The sequence below is a fragment of the Cynoglossus semilaevis genome, chromosome 18 (genome assembly GCF_000523025.1).
Source record: "Cynoglossus semilaevis isolate Cse_v1.0 chromosome 18, Cse_v1.0, whole genome shotgun sequence".
Lineage (NCBI taxonomy): Eukaryota > Metazoa > Chordata > Actinopteri > Pleuronectiformes > Cynoglossidae > Cynoglossus > Cynoglossus semilaevis.
This window is the reverse complement of record NC_024324.1, coordinates 12,016,741-12,040,110: the sequence shown is the minus strand read 5'-3', so window position 1 is coordinate 12,040,110 and position 23,370 is coordinate 12,016,741.

Genomic DNA, 23,370 nt, shown 5'->3' with positions numbered 1-23,370 from the left:
AATCGTCTGCATCACTCGCCAACTATTTCCGTGCGAAATTTGTTTTGACACCATCCTCGGAATGATGGAACAAAATGTTCTTAATAAATTTATAGGAGATGGCGACGTAACCACGTCATAAACTATACTAGAGGTGAGTAAGTAATGATCTAATAAGGTTAAATCGGCTTCACATATTTGGCATGACACCAATTGCAAATTAATGTCAGCTTTGTAGACCTCCATCTCAGAGTAGTCGTAGTAGCACTTGTAGTAATAGTAGAGTGAAAATACAATTGAAGTTATTTACGTGGCAAACAAAGACAGAAAACTACAAGGAATGGTCACAGACACACAGTGATGATAAAGAGTGCATTATTATTCATTAATAAATATTAGCAGTGAGCTATACATTAGAATCAAGACCATATGTGGCAAACTCGAGGCTCGCGGGCCAAATGTGGCCCGCCAAATCCTCTAGTATGGCCCGCAGGATCAATTAAAAGAGCAATTTATTAACGGATATAAATAACAATCAATCGCAGAAACATTTATTAATATGCTACGGCGTCTGTAACCGTCTTACAGTTACAGTCGGCCCTTTAAGGAGAACTGTATTGCCGATGTGGCACACCCGGTGGTCAGTATTTCCGTAGATACTGTATATAGACACTGACACTGTCACATGAATTCACACTGCTGCATGAGTTGCGTCAGGGCGGCCATCTGGTGTAAAGACTGTGCCAAATTGCAACGATGACCCCAGCGCATTGTTGGGGGAAAAAAAAAAAAAAACGAAAAGTGAAATGAATAAATAAATAAATAAAATGTTAAACAATACAAACAGCCCTGCCAAAAACCTTTGTTTTTTTTTTGTTTTTGTTTTTTTTTACCAGGGTGATGTAATTAAATTATTCGAGAAAATTGCACCCATTGCCATAAAATGCTGCAGTGCTGCTGCTAGACTTAAGCAGGAGGCATGGGGTTTGGTTGAAATAGCTGAATGTGTATGTAGGAGACAAATCAGAGAGGAATCATTTTTTAAGGCGGGTTTCAAAAAAAAAAAAAAAAAAAAAAAAAATCCCTTTTGCTGCATGTAGACAGCCTACCATTCACTCAATTGTAAAAATCCCAATCACTAGCATCCGGGCGTGCTGCTGCTGCCACTGATGACTGCAGAGACGGTGGTGTGTAGGCAGCACATCCTCTGCAAAGTGAAAGGGCTGCACTGCTACTTTTGCTTCAGATTTATATACAGCAGCAGGAGCAGGAGCAACGTGTGGCTCTCCAACCTCACTGCAGTATCCTCTGCGGTCTTACATCTCTGGCTTTCTAACATGTTGATATGGCCGCTGTCAAACTACTCCCCCTGGGGTCAGATCCATGTTGAGCTAATGGCCGTCATGCAAAGATGAGCGCTAAATGTGCCGAACAGCCCTGTCGTGCGGTGCCGCTCGCCTCACCTCTAACATCACATGTTACTGAGGAGGAGTTGAGGGCGAACAGTGCCGAGGAGCTGAGTCAGAGGAAGTGCCACACTCTGGTGACTCACACTAACTTTCTGAGACTTCATATATACGTTCTGGAGTTACATTTGTCATATGAGTGGATCGGAAATGATGTGCGATGAAGGAGAACGACCGTCGCCTCCGTCAACCGTAGGAGAAGTTTCGGTTCAGCCTCTTAGGTAGACAAGTAGGTGTGTGAAAACCCCTGGTTCATGGACAGGTTACGGGTCTGTGGGCCACTTAGTGCCAGATGAAAAAAAAAAAAGAATAATTTTACATTATTTAAAAACAATCTGGTAATTTCGATTTACTTTACAATTACTCAAAATAATACTTTTTCTAATCTCAGATACTAACAGACTAGAGCACGTGTCAAACTCAAGGCTCGGGGGCCAAATGCAGCCCGCCAAGTTATTTTATATGGCCCGTGGGAGAGCTTAAACTGATACTTTTTTTTTTTATTATTACGCAGTAACGAACAATATTTGTAACTTGAATAAATAATCATCCGTTGCAGAAACATTTGTATACATTTCTCGGTTCATTTTGAAAATGTACTGATCCTTAATGATCCTTCAACGACCAACGCAACGCAACAACTCACGATGCACGACTTATCCTGAATTTGATGTAAGACGGGTGAGACTGCTTAACCCTGGAGAGACAGACAAAGGGGAAGTGAGACGGACAGACATGACATGTCTTTGACAAACGCATAACAAAGATGTAAGTTGGTTCCATAGTGTAGCGGTTAGCTACGGTTCTGGATTTCAAAGCCTCTCTTTAGTGCCCCCTTTTGTGCAAAGGGATATAATAATAATAAGGAATAATATCACAAATAAGTGAATTTTCTTCACTGTGACACGAATAATGAAAATATAGAAATTGAACATCATTGCCTCGCAACAGTTCTGCACCCCCTATTTTGGGAACCAGTGTTTTACAGAATCTGTATTTGACAATACTGTCTGGACAGGTCAGAAATAGTGGGAAGTAAAAGGAATAAATACGCGGGGGAAAAAAAAACAGTTTCATTCTCTTTCGACACAAGAGCTAAACTAAAGATCATTTCATGATTCACAGAGCCAGCGTTTGGTCCTGGTTGGGTTGTTAGTGGCTCATTTGACCCACAGCGGTCTCTTAACATCTGTCTGTGGTTATGTGTTGATGTTCTCACTCTCCCTGTTCAAGTTGGGGAACTCTGACTTGAACCTAGAGCTGTTGTGAATTAACTCTACGTTGCCTGGAACCCTTCCAGAGGATTTGTGTTGCATAACACTCGCACTGCAGTGTACGTCTTCGCAGAGTTTGAACCAAGAAGTTGCTTTGGCAGTGGTGAAGTAACGTCTGCTGTGTCTGCCATTCTTTGGTTCTCAGAAACACAACCTTTGTCTGAACGCACCTTTCAGACTATACTGCATATACAGCATAATCGTTATGAGAACTGCTGTGTTCAGGTATTTGAATGAGCACTAATTCTGTTCCGTGCTGACACTGAGCCAGATCTCGAGGACTGGATCTGGCAGTTCCCAGTCACCGGTCGGATTTTCCAACTTGTTCTATATATACTATTCAATTTGTTGATATTTAGAAAGTGCTTGGTACTGAAAACAGTAAAATTATGAATTATGAAAACAAGACAAATTACGGGCGTCAAACATTCGGCCAGCGGGCCCAAACAGGCCCACTTGATGAATTTTGAAAATAAAATAAATACAAAAATTATGTTAGGGCAGTGGTTCTCAATTTTTTTCTGTCACGCGCCCCCTTGGGGACAGAAATGTTTTCACACCCCCACGAATTAAAATACTATTGAGAACCTGCTAACATGTATATTTTTATCTGTAAAAACCACTGTATGAGTTGCTGCCACCTAGTGACTGGAGGCCATATTCCATTGGAAGCCTCTCACGCCCCCACCTGGAACCTTACCGCGTTTTAGCAAATGTACGTTTTGCATAAAAACAAAGGGGAAAAAGACAGACCTTTTATCATTTATAAGTATTATGTTATGATTACACAGGCCCGCCCCGTTTGACATCTAATTCACCATCATTCATTCACCATCAGCCCCTGAACCAAAGTTTGACACCCCTGGTTTAGATTCACCATCGGTGTGACTGTGTGTGAACTGTTGTTGTTGTTTCTATATCTGGATTGCTAAGAACTGGCTAACTGTCCTGGGATCAGCTTCCCCACGAGCCCAGAAAGGATTGAACAGTGCAAAACGGATCAATGGAAGAAGAAGAGAACATGTGCACAACCAACCAGTCTTGAATTTAAAATGTGTTTACAGTTTCCTCCAACTTTATGAACTCTTTCGAGAAGCAGTCATTAAAAGAGGATTTTTGCATCATGGAGAGTCATACATGGGCCAATCGACATACTTAGGTCATACGGAGATCAACCTCCTTAAGGGGATCCTCCTCCACTCCTCCACTGTATAATGGGATCAGGACAGAGCTCCACTTTACAACACCACTTTATCTTTATCTCCACTGGCTTAAAACCCACAAAGTGACATTTCTTGGAAAAACATTTTCTTCTAATCGAGGATCTGCAACATGTAGACAGCGCTGACCTTGATCAAGCAGAAGCTATTGTTGGTAATAACGTAGTTCAGCCAAGAGGATGTAAAGAATTTGCATTAACAGCTCTTCCTCCTTAAATCCATGACATTTAAGAAAAAGTAAAAGAAAGGGACTCCAGTTTGTCAGTCAATAGTTTGCGAGTATCAGAGGTGGAATGTAACAAATTGAATTTACTTACGTTACTTGGGTAGTAGTACCATATTTTTCGGACCGTATTTAAGTCGCACTTTTTTTTTTTCATCGTTTGGCTGGGTTTGTGACTGATACTCTGGTGCGACTTATATATTAAAATATGTCATTTCACATGTTTGTTATTTACACACTGACAGCCACTAGAGGGCACTCTAGGGTAGTGTACCAGTATCTGCTACACCTGTACCACTGACAATTTACATGTTCTTTATTTTCACACTGACAGCCCCTAGAGGGCACTCTAGCTGGCTGGTGTGACTTATACTCTGGAGCGTACCAATATACGTTTTGGGGGTTTTTTCTTCTACATTATGCATTTTTGGCTGGTGCAAGTTATGCTACGATAGTTTCGGGAACAGGTAATTTTACTGCTACTTTTGGAACACCCGACTTAAACAAAACCAGGTGAAAAATAATGACTAAAACACAGAAGGCAGAATGTTTAAGGAATGTAAAGGTCAACTAGAATATGTAACCGCCATTACTTTCGAATCACTGTTAAGCCATTGCCTGTACAGATGATGAAAAGGCCTGAAACTGGTGACTGCTGAAGTTACTTTGCCTAACATGATTAGAGGTCTTTGTCCTGTCCTCTGAAGGGATTGTGAAATGTAGAGCAGAGACAGAATCCAGAGAAATCCCTCTCCTTGGTGGAACATAAGCTTCCAATCTCAACTCTGTACTAAATCTTCATAATTGTCTCCCTGGCACTGTTGCCACCAGAGTCAGTCTGAGCTTGGAATAATATTAAAAAAGTGCAACCAGCCTCAATGAGTCAAGCATAATGTCCTGTCAGGACATCATAGATATCACATTCTCTCAAAACAAGAGCACATGCCAAAACCAAAAATATTTTAAGACTACAGTACTTTTAAACTGTGATGTGTCATTGTCATCATTAATGGTTATAAAAAAAAAAGAAGATATTTTTGGGTTAGACAAGTGTCCCAGAATCTACATATATACATATGTGTGTATATATTTATGCATACATATATACACAAACGAGCAAACTCATAATCCAACATTGACAAAAATATTTTCTAAATGCTATACAGATGCTATGTTTTTGCGTTATCATGGAAAAAATATATAATAATTAACATAACACTTGCGTCATATTTTTCTCATAAAGATTATTGGATTTGTCTTAATTAAGGGCATAAAACCAATATAGGAAACACTCTTAGAATGCCAGAGCTCTACTGATGGATTTACAGCAACTTGTGTATGTTAGTCACTAGGGATTCCCAAATTTTTCCATGTCCGCTTTCCACACCCAAAGAAAATGCTACAAAAAATTAAATGAATCCTAAATTAGAATCTATTTTCTTTCTCATATTCACTATTCGATAATAATTGTATGTATGCTGCCTCTTATTTTTTTATTTTTTTTTAGATGGCAGAGAACAGAGTCCTCCACAGCAGGGCTGTTGGTCTGCTGTTTTGGCACAATTTGCACTAGCTAGCTACAAGCTAGCTTGAGGAGCAGAGCAGCCAGGTCTACACAGATTATGACTTCGTCACGCCAAAGTTACTGCTGTCACACAGGTTGCCTTCATGGAACCGGCGGAAAACTGAGAATCGGATGATTGGCATCTAAACTCAGCACTGTCTCATTGGTAGAAACATTTAGCTCCATGTGATAATAATAAGCTGAACTGTTTAGCGTTTTTTTTTTTTTTTTTTTCATCCACAGTTGTGACACACTGTTTTTTTTTTTTTTTTTTCGTCCACAGTTGTGACACACTGTGCTTTCTCACAGGAAGCTGAGTGAGGGCCACAGTGCTTACCAACTGTATCACATTTTCAATCCAATTCTTATTCTCCAAACTGAGAGAGTGATTTCTTCTTTCGTTGCGCTGGAGGTGATAATGTCCTCCATTAGCGCTCTCCACACTGTGAACTTCCTCAGCTTCTAGCCTAGGTGTTTGTCTACATGGGCTGTTCCTGCAGTCATGGCTCAGCGTGACTCCTCACACTTAAACGGCTTACTGCATGTGAATCCGCCACACTTCACTTTGCGATTTCCCCTTCTTCGGAAAAAGACATTTAGAGTGTGTTTACACGCAGATGTACGTGAACATTACGTAAGTAAAAGAAACAACACTGGATATTTGGAATGTGTTTAAGTTGGAAGGTTTTGTACCATTTTCATTAACTATAAAAAAAAAAGGTCAAATCCACAAAGACAATCCTGTGACATGACTGCTAATATATTTTCTTATATCACTAAATCTAAGTCAGGGGTAGCAAACTAATTTTCACCAGGGGGCCACATCAGCAATACAGTTCCCTTTGAAGGGCTGGTTGTAACTGTAAGACTGTATAGATGTAACTACTCCATAACATTAATATGCATTTCAATTAAATATTTATTTAAGTTACGAATAACATTGCTCTTTGTAATCTTATTTTTTTTTATCAAGTTAAGTTCCTCAGCAGCATGGACTTCATTATACAGTCCATGCTGCTGAGTTGGATTGGACTTTATATATATTTATGGACTATACAGTATATTTATTAAGTTCCCGTAGGCAACACAAAATGACTTGGTGGGCCGCATTTGACCCGTGGACCTTGAGTTTGACACTTGATCAAAATCAGGGACGTCAAACATTTTGGTTCAGGGGCCACATACAGCCTGATTAGATGTCAAGTGGGCCGGACCAGTACAATCATAACATACTTATCCATAAATAACAATAAGTCCATGTTTTTTGCCTTTGTTTTCATGCAAAGAAGTACAAGTATATTCGAAAATATTCATTTTCACGTAGATTTGACACATATGATCTAAATGATCTAAACACCAAAAATGTGGTCTCAAACATGCCAAGGCCAAGTACTAAACTTGCCAACCTAAACTTCCCAATTTGACTTTACAACACTAGTGTTCAGACATAATTGACTTTTTCATAATGACTAGTGAGGCATTGCCTTACTTCACTGCATGACCTTGATTTTCTTTTTGACAAATGGCTTTCTCCTTGACCGAAAGCTCAGAGATATTAATTGCATCACAGTTCCCTAAAAATAGTGACTTTAACTCATCTTAAGGAAAACCAAAACGGGAGCCAGACACCTGAGACGGAAGCATAAAATAGGACCTTTAAAAGCAAGAGTGGGAATAAGAATCCACTCAACCTTTCACTGAACCTGTTAGAAAACAAAACAAAGAAACTATGCAGACAAAAATAAAGTAAGGTAAAGTAAGGGAAACACTGGACAGGAGTTACTTATTGAGTATGAGTTTTTGAATTATAGTATCATTCCCAATGCGTCTCTCTGCAAGGACCGAGAAACCCTTCCATCTCTCAGAGCTGTGAGGAAAAAAAAGTGTAAGATTGTTCTAGCTGCTAGAACAATTTTACACTTTTTTTTTTTAACAAAACAGCTGCCAGAATGTAGCAGTTCTGTTGCGAGAGTTCTAACAACTTTTTATGACAAATTATCCAAGCAGTATTTTCTTTGTGCGTGTGAAATCAAACCACGATTGCGAAATCGGTCAGAATGGGAAACGGTCGTGGTTAATGCCACGCAACGACACGCTAAGTCAGATCAGGTGAGGAGTTTCCACAATGCTTAGCCTCTCCGACATGTGTAAGTGAACAATGGAATTACTGGATACTAAATTATTGGATATTTTTTCAGGCTGATTAATTGCCACACATTATTTAACACAATCATCACTAATTCGAACACTCGTTTATTGTACTGAAAGTACAGTAGTTGAGTGCAAGCTGTGAAGACACTTCAGGTGATGTAACCCATTTTCAGAGGCCGTGGGGAAAGCAGGGCTGAATTTCATTTTAGTGCTGTATGAGATGTTGTTGAATCCCCAGGCACATGTCAATCACAGGCTTAGCTAACACAATCAATCTGTCACTCACAGAGAAAGTCCATTAATTTAAAGGACCGTAAACCGGGCGTAGGTGCAGACATGAGAGAAAAATTCTTCAAAATTGGGTGAAGCCTTAGAATGGGGTTCCAAACCCCTGGTCCGCGGGCCGGTCCGTAGGTCATTTGGAACCGGGCCGCTGTGGGACACAATGAAAAAATGTACTTCAGTTTGGGTTAGGGACCGCTGCCTTAGAAGACTGATGTAGAAGGAATGTTCTGGGTTGTTTTACGGTCAAATTGTTTAGTAAGTTGCAGCAAATATGACCGTAGTCTCAAATTCAAATGAGCTGACGGCCACAAAGAGGGGGTCATTTCATTGGAGGGCCATATCTGTGTTGTAAAGCCCAGATATTTAAAAAGTAGTTTTTGTTTAACATAAATATGCCGGGTAATAGCTACTACAGGTGGAGTACAATTTTTTTTCAAATTTATAAAGGACTAAATACTAAACTAAATAGTTCTAATAAACGCAAAAAAACATTTTTTATTTTAGTATCACATTCTTTCCTTATAATGTGTCCCATGCCAATGACACTTTTTTTTATTTTTCACCTTATCCTACACTACAGGTACACATGTGGCTTTATGGTCATCTAATCTCACAAAGTGACGGATTTAAAAAAATTGTAGCCCTTACTTGGGTAATAAATGTCGTCTCTCCCTACATCTTTCATATTTCAATGGAACTGTGCCAACACTGGTCTGGAATTTCTCCAGGACAGTCAGTTTTCTTTGTGAACACTGTCCTCTGATGATCCTTTTACATATGATAAGGCCTGGAAAACGAATAGAACGACTGCATGGGAGGATATCATAATTTCACTAAATACAATAACAAAACCAAGCCCATACATAAGCAAAACATAAAAATGATCGATTAGGGATGATTGATTAGGGATGTCCGATAATATCGGCCGACCCAATAATGCAATGCACTAAATACGAAGGCATCTCTTGTTAGGCACTGAGATGTTTACCGCAGTTTTGGGAGCAAACGGCTGCATATATCAGTATCGGTTGATATCGGAATCGGAAATTAAGTGTTTGGAGAATATCGGCATATTAGCAAAAAGTTAATATTTGACATCTCTATTGCAAATCACACTACGACTTATTATAAATTATTACAGACATGTACATTAATAAAGACATGGATTCTTTTGTCCCTCCACGGAGGCAGAAGAATAAATCATCGGAGAATTTAAATTTAAAGGCTCTTTTGCAGGGTGACTGTCCAGGCATGGATTTATTAAATGGAGATGGTACTCAGAGGAACAGAGAGAAGACTGGAGTGACCTAACACCGTAATGAAATAAGACAGATGGCTGAGCCGTCCACAGAGGGAAGAGCTGCACACCAAACATGAAGCCATCCAGATGTTTGGCGATGGGTTTAGGCCTTCTGTCCAATTCGGCTCAATATACAGTACAGAACGGTGAGACTGAGCTGCTCATCAAGATTTGAGCATCAAGGTTGACAAGGCATTTTAAAAAGCTTTTAAAAATGAAATTGATTCCAATAGATTTATTTGTAGTTACATTTATAATAGGGATGTCTGATAAATTTGCCTAATATTAGCATAGTTGTGTAATATCAGTAAGAATCGTTATTGGGTATTCCTTCAATGAAAACCCGAAAAGGCGATTCCTGGGTTTCGACAAATATACTAATAGATTTAAAATTTTATTTTCTACAGACGTTATTTGTGGAATGCCCCTAGTGGACTATCACAACAACAGTAGTAATGTGTGCATTCCACAACAGGTGATATGTGATGTGATCTAGTAATATTTTTGGGGAAACACATATATCGGTATTGGTAGAGATCGGAATTGGAAATTAAGTGTTTGGATAATATTAGCATATCCGATATCAGCGAAAAGAAAGTATCAGACATCCCTAATTTATAACTAGGCACGGACAGGGGTAAAAGGAAGAGGCTTATACAGTATTAGGATAGTAGGGAGAAAACACAACCTAAACAGAGGGAATGAAAAAATGTACTTCCCTATAAATCTTAAGTGTTTTATGTCCGACTGCCAGGAGACGTGCAGAGTGCGCATTTCACATTACCCTTAAGACCGACATATTTCAGGGCACTGAAACCTTCCTTCAATTCATTACAGCAGAAGTGAATTAGTTGGAGTGCCCGGCTCTAAATACGGCTGACTAAAGTAGGCAATGAGGCTTGATATACAGGGTCTCCGGCTTAATTAGTTTAAGCAACGTCTCAGTTACTTCGGTTAGTGCTGTTAGTTACAGTAGTTCTTTTTATTCATTCATTCATTTTTAACCACAACACAGAGACCGACGACCATTTACATCTATGGTCACTGTACAGAAGCCGTCTAACATAATGTCCATCAGCATGTTTATGGACTGGAGCTTTTACGAAATCTTAAATCTCATCTTCAGCAAATGGACTACTGCGTGGAGTCGAGGGTTCTCCCATTGTACTGAGAACCAGCTCAATGGGAGTTGTTCCTTCGTCCTTCCTACACTAGTTTGACAATATGAAAACTGGGAATTAGGTTTAATTAGGTTAGAAAATGTCCCTCTGATATTAAGAGGTACAAAGACTATCTAATGATATAGTAAATAATGTAAATAAACATCACTTTACCTCAAATAATTCATTCATTAAAGACTATATTTTTGTATTTCATATTTTTAAGGATCTTCTTTTTCTTTCAGCTTTGTCCCTTTTTTTTTTTTCAGGGGTTGCCACAGCGAATCATTGATTTCCATCTCTCCCTGTTCTCTGCATCTTCTACTCTGACTCCTATCTGCATGTCGTCCCTCACTGCAATATTTTTTACGGATGTCCGACCATTATTATCGGCCCAATATTTGCATAATTAGGTAATACCTGTAAGAAATGTTATCAGTTTTACCGTTGCGGGGTCGTGAGACATTTACCGCAGTTTTGGGTGTAAATGGATGCATATATCGGTACCGGTTGATATCAGAATCAGAAATCAAGTGTTTGAACGATACCACTGTATGTGTGATATTAGCAAAAAGTTAATATCGGACATCCCTAATATTTTTATGACAAAATTTCTTTTTATTGCTCGTCACTTGCATATACCTGCAAATTTAGTTTCAGAAGGTCACAAGTTCACCAAGGTGCCACTGAGCATGGCACCGTCCCCGCCCACTGTTCACCGAGTGCTTGAGCTGCCCTCTGCTCACTATGGTGCTGGGTTAAATGCAGAGGTTACATTTCATTATGTGCAGTGCTGTTTCACAATGATACTAAATCACTTTCACCTTCATCTGTTGCCTCTACCTTAAGGGGTCGCCTGAAATGTCTAGTAATTCATTTGTATTTTTCAAATATTATTCTATTATTTTAAATAATGATTACACACACACAACACAACCGTACTTCACTGTCACAAACTTTAAACACAAACACGTGATCAGGTATTATATAATGTCACTTGTGTCCACCAATCTGACTACTCTGGCTATTTGCAACACTGCATAACAAACATGTCGAAAAACATATTTCTAGTTCTAGTTCTACTATTTCTAAAAAAAAAAAAAAGAAAATGTCTCCGGTCATGTAGCCAAAAATGTGTGATGTCAAATTAGGGTCACAAGCCAAAAAAGGTTGGAAACCACTGGTCCACCATATGGCTGGGTGAAACCCAGGCTCTTAAGTGAAACATTTGGATGAGATGACTTTGGAAAAACAGTTTGACGGTTTTAATGATCTACTTGTGAATACATTGCTTTATAGAAACAGAAATCGATTGCTCACTGTTGCTACTAGAAAGATGGCGAAGAGGCAGTTGATTTATAGCATCTTTGTCTGCTGCTTTTAATTTCTCTGAGGGGCCTGAAAACAGATTGCTCTTTATTTATTAATGCCTCAAGAGGAGTTCTTATTAGGATTGAATGTAAAAGACAGTTCTCTCAGGGAATTCTTAGCCCCTTGTGCCATATGATTGTCTATATTTTAAAGGCACACGTCGCAGGAGGTTCATGAAATTGTAAATAAAGGCTGAATTTCATAAAACATTGTGTCAAACTGAAGTCCCTTCCCTGACAGCTCTGTCAGTCTAGCAGTCCTTCCACCCTTGTATAGCACTTCCTCTCTCTCCTCCTAAAAATAAATACTGACCACAACCCTTTTCATCTTCTTTTTTTAAATCCACAGCCATCTGTTCCGCGTTTCCCTTTCTAACACCATGTCTACTCAATACGTCCTCACCACCTCGGTTGCCAAGACCAACATTAACGTCTGCAGAATTGCTGCGGCACAGTAGTGTGCCACGGGAGATCATGAGGTGTACGTAATTGGTCCGATACTATTTAAAATTTACTGCAAATAAGTTGATTTTTGCTCGTCTTTGAGACAGTGACAGGTAGACCAATTGGATACTGTACGACAGTAGGTGGCAGCACATGGCTCTAACTAAAACTAGAAAAAAAAGTCATGTGTGTCTTTCTTCAATTCCTGTTAATATTGTGCATTGTGTTCAACTAAACATTGAAGCTAGAAGATTTCACATTTCATAACTTTCCGGGTCATTCTCTTTTGGTGGTGCACCATGGGATTTTTTTTGTTTGTAAATATGTGTAAAACACATGGCTCCAAAAAAGTTGGAAAACAGTTCCCCTTGAAGGGCCGGTTGTAACTGTAAGACTGTATAGATGTAACTACTCCATATCGTATTAATACATGTTTCTGCGATTGATTATAATTTATTCAAGTTACACAAAATGTACATTGCTCTGTGTAATAAAAAATAATTTCACAAGTTAAAAAACTCAGTAACATGGACATAATTATGCAGCAATTAAACACTTGGGGCCACACAAAATGACTTGGTAGGCCACATTTGGCCCATAAGCCTTGAGTTTGACACGTATGCTCTAAGGAATTCTACTTTTTCTTTTAGTGACATTCAACATTTGAAAAACACATTAAACACACAATTAACAACTCATTTTTAGCACTTTTAGCTTCCAAATAATTCTTAAGCTAATTTGAACCCTCTAAAACATTCAAGATTTTTTATTCTGTTTTGTATTCTTATGGTCATGTCTATGAAATAGGATGATTTCTATTGCTGCTGTTTTTACACTGTTGACTGTGATACCAAACAAAAGCAGAGCTCTAAATGGTTGGACTTTCATCTAATTAAAATTTAATGATAATGCAGTGGTATGACAGTTATGGGAGGTTAAGTATTCTGGCAAATGCTAGAGTAAATCACCGATGCCCTGAGCAAACAGGCAGGAAAAAGAAGACTTAACCTTTATCTTTGCAGTGCATTTTATAGCATTTGGGCTAAAACCTGTCACAGATTTTTCTTTTTTAAATCTTTAATTTATGAGCATGTTGACGTTAAAACAGTGAACCACCATGGCTGTCAATCTGCTTACATCATTAATTCTGCCAGAATGGGCTGTGCTACAGATAAAAATACATACTGCAAGTACTGTGGTACCAAAGTGATGATGCAGAGCGCACAATCTGTTCCACCGTACTGCCATTCGGCAAGAGGAAATAAACCCACCGGGTGGCATGTTCACACAGACACGCATACTTGGACCATCTCAGCCCTCTCACCCAGCAAAAAGATGATGACGATACATTCTGAGCATTGAAAATGATTAAAAGCAGTGCTACTGTGGCCAGGTTCAAATGTGAGCTGCAGATATATTTCACAAAGTGAAACGACTGCATTCATCATTTTGCTGCGACTTAATATCACAGAAAAGTACTTTTGTTCCATCTTACATACAATATAAATATTTGTCATAGCAGAAAGGAAAACGACTCACGTCAATGATATATTCATTAGTGTGCCGTTAGTGAAGAAGACGAGATGAGCAGCAATACTTGCAATACCAGCTGTCAGGTCAAGAAATCATTGCTGCTAAAAACAGAACAATGCATTTCTTGCAAGCCCAGCAATACACACAAATGCTGAATGCTGGAAAGTTGCAATAAGCCAGATAATATTATATATCTCCTATTTTGAAGTGAGGCCAAATGGTCTCCAATGTGCTAAATGAAGCGAAAAAGTAGTCCACAAACTAAAATAACAAGGTAGACAAGTGAAAAATACAAACTTTAAAAAGAAACGCATTATGGTTGAATATCATTTTCAAATGTATAAACAGCTAAGTAAAAGATGACATTTTAATTGGATTTAAATTGCTGCTAAAAATGTAGGGCAGGGATAAAGACATTGAAAACAAAGCTAATGTGCCAGCAAGTGCACAAACACTTGAGAGAATGACCACCACATTACTGCAGTCAACAATATCTCTCGCTGCAGGAACAAAGCCTGGGTTGATGCCAGTTATGGAAGAGAGAACAGTGGTGATAATGTGAGAGAAGATAGTCTGCATTTTTGCATTTAAAAAAAAATGAAGCTGCTTCTAAAGAATTCTGAAAATCTTTTTCGTCCATGACCGTGTTTTTGTTACCAACCTGAATACTTAGTTGACCTGCGGTATGAAATAAACCTCAGCCACTAAGCACAAGAAAGGCAAATCCACAGAGTCAGCGAACAGTTCCACTGCCATTAGGTTTACCTTTGCTCCATTTCCTTCTGCCGGTTACTATAACTACCACAGTCATAGATGGATGAATAGCTGAATGTGCATTATTACTCCAAAAAAAAAACCAAACTCTGCAATAGCAGCACGCAATCCAGCACTTAAACACAAATGTCATTTAAAAACAATATATAAATGAAGGTAGAAACCAATATGCTGTTTTTCATATACTGTACCTGCTTCTACCAGACCCTAATATAACCTATATAAATAATATTTAGTATTTATATAATAATAAATAATACCAAAATGTCTCTCATCACTTGCTACTTCTAGACACATATGCTCAAGTTTTTATCCAATCATATTTCAGTTATCATTTGTTGCCAGGGTGAAAGAAATCTGCCTTTGTGCTTCAGAATCAGAAGTCTAAAATAAATTGCAATACAATTCTTTTTTTTTTAAACAATCAGATTTTAAACAATCAGTTGGCAACACATGGCCTTCAAGCAGGCATACAGTTACATTGGCGTATTTGAGTGGATGGTCAAAAAAAAATTTAAAAATAGCAACTTGCACAAACAGGGAAGTTTTCTCTGTGTCAACTGTTTCTATGAAGTGGACATTCTCAGCCTAAAGTGAAATAACATATGCCATGAAAATGACAGGACAGATACATTTCTGCATAATATTGAAGATTTTTATAGCCACAATGAAGTCTCTAAGGTGTGGATTTACTAGCATGTCTCTGGGGAATCTATAAGTGAATAAGCCTGAGACAAAACAACATAAAAGAATTATCCTCCTGAATAGATAGTTTTTCGATTATGTCACGCTACTACCCATTGTTTTCGTCGTCCACCATCTTGTGGGTCAAAAAGAACACGATAATGGTAAATAGCTGTGTTGTGTGGGGTTGTACTAACCGATCTGGGAATGGAGAACGTAAGAAAGTTTTTTGACAGACCTAAAGCAATCTGTCGCCAAGGGATGCAGGGGATGTAACTACATTATACTTTTATTATACTTTTATTTAATTCATATGTTCAATGTCAATCAAATTAAAATATATCAAAATGTACTTTGCATGCATGACCAATGTACACAATGCAAATGTAAATCCTCAGCTGACCAAAATTCCATATCATTATTAGTATTTTCTATGTACATGTACATGTACAATCAAACTATTTTTATTTTAATGAAGAAAGTAAAAAAATACATTTTTTTTGTGATTTGGGGAAAACGTATATTTTTCATGTAAACTGTTATTCTAATGATGTTCACATCTGTACATGCCACTGTGATTTTTACATTAACTTCGTGTCTTTTGTTGTCATTATCGATTGTTTAAGTCGGCCATGTTGTGTGGCAAAAGAAACGAACAGGTTCTCTTCTTTTGCCACACAAAATGGCCGACTGTGCGATGCATCATGGGTAACAGCGATTACCGGAAAACCATTTATTAAATCCTTCTTTAGTTTGTGTTTACAAGAGGAAATATAACTATAATTATGATTTAACAAAGTAATTAATAGCATCAGAGCAGCTAAAATAGGCACGCGTTTCTCTCCGTTTTTCTGCGTTTCGAGCTCAGCCACAGGGTGGAAGTTTGTAGCGTCACAGATTAGAGGATACGTAATTAGCCTATGGAAAACAACCTGATTAGCATTAGCATGGGCGATATGTTAACGGGCATTCCCGTTTTTCCAATAAACGAGTCGGCTTGCCGATATAACTCACCCCCTTCATTCAGTCACTCAGCTCGGGACTCTCAACAGGTAGTGTACTGGTCCGTCTGTCTCCTGTCACAGTGTATTCGCCGTTTTTCTACCTTCTCCGTACTTTTCCAAGTGGTCTTGCGTGAACCAAGTGGTGCATTCAAGTATAATAGGACGTTTGACGTGTTGCCGATTGATTGTGCACAATTAAAGATTGATAAAATATACACTCTCTTTTATATGACTCTTATCATGTTTTTGTCACAAGGGCTACTCATACTGTATGTTTAATTCCCCTTAAGAGTTGTTTATGGCGTTCCATGGGGTTGAAAAGTTTGAATGCCGCTATGAAGTGTATTTTGGAGACCAAAAATAAAACAAAACAGGTGGTTTTGTTTTTTTCAATTTTACAAACGCACCATCATCTTCAAATTTAGCCTAACATTTAAAAATTGAAATGTAGGAGCCAGAGGATCCACATAATCCTAATGGCGCCTCCTGTGGCAGCCTGTGGGTTCCAAAGACCCACTCTGTAGATTTTCCCCCGGCGGAATTGTTATGATTGTAATACGTTTTTGATCAATAATTAGGTCAAGGAAATATTTTCAAAACCTAAACCTGATACTCAATCCTTATTCCCACATGCTAAAATATTTAAACTCACTCTCTGTCCCTGCTCTTTTTTAAACACTGTAAGCAGCCAGACCTACAAAGGCACGATGAAAATGTCTGTGTCCAATGCAAAATAAACATCATTGTTTGAATAACCAGTTCTTTGCTTGAAGTGCCGCTCACAGGCAGTGCTTATGCTTAATGTTACTTGGTATTGTATCTGCTGCCTTGTCTTTTTTTTCCAGGAAGTGGCGGGCTGTGACAGCAAAGCACTGGCAGAGCCATCCATTTCGGGGGGGGGGGTCTGGTAAATGATGCAGAAGTGACAAAAGGGGTCATGACGATGGTGGGCTTCATTTGTCCCTGTGACAGTCGTAGCCCAGAGCAGAACCTCTGCGACGCAGTAGAACTGCTTAAAGGAAAGAATATGAAATTGTTGTTTCTTTGGTTAAAACTCAAAAGAAAAATCACTGTAGATAATAATAGAAGTTTCTTCCCTGGAACAATTTCCCTGCTCTGTCTGAATAGGACGATGTCTTTTTGATGTCTTTTTTTAGGCTGCCGTAACAGAGAAGCAGAACATATGATTCACGTACACAGGCCTCTCTTACCTAATACAATAAGGTATCATCCATCTATCCTCCTACGACCTTTGACCCAGGCCCCCCCCAACCTACGGTCACTGATGGGACAACAAAAACATGAAGTCAAACACAGCTGGAGAACATAAAGAAGAAATATAGCACTAAAACAAATACAAAGAGGTTTCAGCTCAGGCATGGGCAAACTAAGGCTCGGTGGCCGTATGCGGCCCGTTCAGCTTTGTAATCCGGCCCGCCAAACTTTTCCAAATTATAATATAATTTATTTATATAATTTATTTATATGAGCATTATACTTCGGCCTTTCCCCTGCAATACCCACTTTTCCCCAATAGAGGGCATAGAAAATGATTTTTAAAAAAAAGGTATTGTAGCATTTCAGCCTTTATGCAAGACTTTTACATATCATATCTTAGTTCACACGAACGCTCCGTCTAGCTGCTCCTGACCAGGCCACACATGTTTAATTTTAGGACTTTGTGGAGAATTGTGGCCCACACCTGGTATACATATTACCCTATTTAAACTACGCAAACCCAAGAGGGGAATTTCGAGCACTATATATTATGTCAGTACTTCTCAAATAGTGGGGCGGGGCACGGTGAGGTGTCGGGGGGGCTTAGGGGCTACCAATGGACTATGGCACCCTGGACATAAGCGTACCACCGCTGTAATGCCTGAATGATAACAAGCCTCCAGTCACTAGGTGGCAGCAACTCATACAGTGGTTTGTACAGATAAAAAAAACATACATGTTATCAGGTTCTGAACAGTATTGCGTGGACTTTCAGACACTACATTAGTGTTTTGGTTTCTACTCCACCTAGTGCTGGAATGGTGAGGATTGGAACGACCATTACCCGAGGAAGGGCATTTGGCATAAAAACCTTGCAGAGTCACTGTGCAGACCAACTGCTGTGGTGACTCCTAATGAAGAGAAAGCGGAAGGTGATTTAGTTTCATTGGTTATGTGGAACAAAATGAAACTTTGAAAAGGTTGCAGGTAACTGTTCATCAGTAATACTACTGAATGTTCACGTTTAAATGATGTTCAGATCCGATTTATAGCTTCACACACAATGCTGTGACAATATGCATGGTCTCTTTCGTATTAGAAAACAGGAGGTCTTTGGTTTACGACGTCCTCGACCCACTGCGTTCTTCTCCCATGAATTTAAGAAAGTCTTGAGCCATAATTTCGTCGTGAGACGTTAAAACAAATCTCACAGGGACGTATTCGTCGGCAAGCGCAGTAGGGACACAATCAATCTGAGTGGACCAACAAAGATTTGTTTATTATTATAATTATTATTAGGGATGTTCGCTATTATCGACACGATACTAGCATAAGTATGTAATATCTGTAAGAATCGTTATCATTTTTCCCTCCAATAATGAAAAACCCGATAACGCAATGCCTGGGTTTTGCCAAATGATGTGTGCCCTAAAAAATGTTTGGGGAGAAAAACGGTAGCATATTAAAGTGTAAGTCACTAGATGGCAGCATTGCAGCTCATTTAATGAATCTTTTTTAATAATCAGTGGATTGTATGTAGAATGCTGGTACCAGCAACTCAGATAGATGTACAGATAAACAAACAAATATTACCAGGCCTATATCGGTATTGGTTGATATCGGAATCGGAAATTAAGTGTTTGGACCATAACGTAATATCGGCAAAAAGGTAATATTGGACATCCCTAATTATTGTAATTATTGTTGTTGTTGTTAATGATAACTATTAATGTTATAGTATCATTTACTACAGCAACGGATGCAACCTATTGGTTTAAGCAAAACAACAACATCATTCAGATGTGTGTGTCCTTCTACAGCTTCCGTATTGCTCCTTATCTGACACAACACACTAACACTAGAAGTGCTGGAAGTATTCCCTCCTTCCCCAAAGGTCAACAAAAGGATAAAAGAACCAGGCGTCTATTGATGAGATCTCCACTGCAATTTGTGATCTGTCTGGAGATCCAGAAGCACAAATGTGAACAAATGCAATGTAATCCACCCACAATTCAAAGGGGGAAACATCGAGCAGTCGTCTTCGTATTCTTCACCTAGACTTTAGAGCCTTTGTATTTTTTTACAGGTCTTTTATCTTTTCATCTCCTTGCGCCTCAGCGGTCTCTACCTCACATGTTAGTCACATGTTACTGCGGGACGTTGTTGATCACAGAGGCGAACCGAAAGCTTCAGGCGTCCTGTCACTCCCAATCACAGCGGCAGGAGCAGCAGCAGCCACAGTCAGTGGATGTGAGCAGAGCGGGGAGGACAAAGGCAAGGACGAATCGTTGGGAAGAGACAATATACCGACAATAAAATGAGGGCTCTCTTATGTGGCGGGCTACGAATGTACGAAACCCTGCACTATTGAAATTATAATTATATTAGTGGTGGGACCCCTACTGGACGGAATTTCATTTATTAACCACGATTGTGTTTCATACTGGAGTGTGTGCATTAGCATAGTTATTTTAGACATTATGGAAGTGAACAGAATGCATGGTGCCATTGTCTACTGGCTAAAACAGTGGTTCTCAATTATTTGCCCCCCCCCCCCCCCCAGGGTTCATCTTGCCCAGGAGGTGAACCCTGGGGTTTCACACCAATGACAGAGACATTGCCTCTGGGCCAAAGTGCCACATATATAAATATATACATATATATTTATACACGGTATATGTTTGGGTACAGCAAAAATGCATGTAGCACAATCTGATTAAATTCTTATAGTATATGGTCACTACCATACAGTATAGCATTGTACATATATAAATATATATACGTATATACATAGTACATACATATATGTCTATACATATTTATATGTATATATATATGTGTGTGTGTATGTACTGTATGTATTTATTGCCTGGTCGACTCGTTATTACTTGTTATTACTAATAATAATGAGTAAATAATGCTCGTTAATTAATGAACACCAACATACTGTATAGTTTAAGTCAATTCAATAATAATAATAATACAATTTTGTTTTTAATTATCATTGTTCAGCCCACATATATGTATATTTAATTTTTTTTTTTTTTTTTTTTGGATGTCTACCGATCTACTGGTAGATCCTGATCTCCCCCCAGTCTATAAAATGGCCATAAGACATATTCTTCAGGATATATATATATATTTTAAAAATCTTAATTCTTATGCTATTATTTTAAGGAGAACAGTGCACTAAAAATAACTTTATTTTCTGTTTGTACCAAACATTAAAACATGCTTCCCTTCTGTAGGATGCCTGCTTGAGCGCCTCCATTATCCGTAGCTTCCAGTTGCTACCGCATTACACAGATAGACAGCTCTGTGTAGACGTTTCGCAGTCTATTTTCATTACACCGCTGTCGCTAACCTTGATTAGTCAATGTGGGAGTTTGTGCCCGAGGCTCCAATGCATCCTCATCAACATTCTGACGGATTACAGAACGTACTGCTCGGAGCTTTTCTGAAATTAACGACACCAGTTTATACCTGCGCCATGTGTCGAAGGAGGGGACACATTTGTGTTCGGTTGAAACAGCCAGTGGGGATGTGTTAAGAAAGAAAACATTATTCGTGGTCCACGGTCACGGGTCCATGGCAGTGCTCAAAGTCAGAATGCTTAAAGTCAACGACAGCGGGGTTTGTTAACTGCTCCAAAGCGGCGATCCCTAACCTTTTTCAGCCGAAAACAGCTGGTTTGTGGACCGGGCTGTTAAAGGATAGTTAAGGCTTTTTTAAACTTTATTTTGTTAGTATTGGTGACTGAGAGACATGTTATTATTTTTTTAAATATTTCTATATATGACAGAAGGTAAATGGAAATCAGCAGATGCTGTTTGAAATAACAAAATTATGAATTATTTCACTGCGGCCCTATGCTAAATGATCCATGGACCGGTACTAGTCCACGGAGCGGGGGTTGGGGAACTCATTTTGCCTCACGGGTCGTGCTAGTCCACGGAGCGGGGGTTGGGGAACTGATTTTGCCTCACAGGTCGGGCACAACTAATTAGACGTCAAATGGGCCGGATGAGAACAATTCGAACATAATTAAGTATAAATAACAATAAGTTTTCCCCCTTTGTTTTACATGGCAAGTATATTAGATATTTATTTGTATTTATCCCTATTTAATAAAATCAAATTTTACATGAAATATCCCTCACATTGTGTATTTTTGTTATTTTCAGAATTCGTCAAGCGGTCCGGATTGAACACCCAAACGGGCAGGTTTTGGGCCGCGGGCCTTATGTTTGACACCCCCGATCTAAAGAGACAAGAATTCATTACTAGGTCAATATGAGCCGGTCTCTTCTCTGTTTGACTTTGCATATCTCTATGAAGTACATGTCCTCAGACATGTACCAGGCCTGTAGACATCTGTGCGCCACATTTTTTTCCGAGGATGACTAATGCATGCAACATGCAATTTGAGGAGTTGGCCTGATAAGTTTGACTAAAAACTTGAACTCTAGCTAACACAAAAGCGAATAGAGAAAAGAGCATTAAATGCAGGCGTGTCAAATGTACGGCTCACGGGCCAAGACCGGCCCGCTAGGGGGTTCAATCCGGTCCACTTGAAAAATGTTGATAGTTAAAAAAAAAAAAAAAGCACAAACAATGTTCGTGATGTTTTGTCAAATTATATTTCATTAAATATGAATATCTTCTAATATACCTGTACTTATTTGAATGACAACAAAGGGGGAAAAAAAAAACGTGGACTTGTTGTTATCTATAGGTAATTATGTTATAACGGCACTGGTCCGGCCCACTGGACATCTAATCAGTCAGATACTTATACTTAGAGACAGGGATACAACATTTTCATGTCTGATACTGATACTGCAACTTGGAGTATCTGTCGCAATCGATGTCAATCCGATACCTTCTTTTCTCCTCCATCATGCCGACATAGGCATAAGATCAGACGGGCTATAGTTTTTTTTTTCGATATTCGATTCTGCAATTTTAGCCAAGATCGGAATACCAATCCAGAGTATCGGCAAACAACTGCGATCATGTGACTGTAAAAGGGAAACTTATGCTAAAATGTCTCTAGGGTCGCCAGGAATTTGTGAGGTTAAAATGTGGTCATAACCCAAAATAGGATAGGGATAGAGTTAGATGGCGGACGCACAGTGGCAAACGCTAAAGGAAAGAGTCACCGTAACAACAATTGCAACCTCATCGTCATCCTTTCGCCCCAGCGATCCATTGCCTGTTGGTGCTGATCTCAGTAACTGCCGCCTAGCCTGGCATCGCCAGTGATCTGCACTGCAGTCCTTTTCTGGTTATGAGCATCCCCTGAAAACCTCTCTGTGGAACTATTCAGTGTGAGCTTCACAGCGCTGCACCACCCAGGCTGTGTGGTGAACCGTGCCCCCCCCCCTGCGGAGCCACCTCCACGCCCGTCCTCTCTAATGTCTCTACAAAGGAAAAACTACACTACTTTATCCTAAACTTAAAGGAACAAAGTTATAAATACACTTCAAATTCCATTTATTTTTTAGTAATCTTGGAAAGCACATCAGTCAAATGATAAGAACAGAGAAGACTGAGAAGCTAGAAATCCGACTCTGAATCAGGAATAGTTTATTGATCCCAGGGGGGAATTGTTGGTGCTACTGTTCCGGACGATTGAGCGCACCTGAATATAAGCCTCACCCATCCATCCATCCATCCATCCATCTCTCCATCCATTTTCATCCGCTTATCCGTTACCGT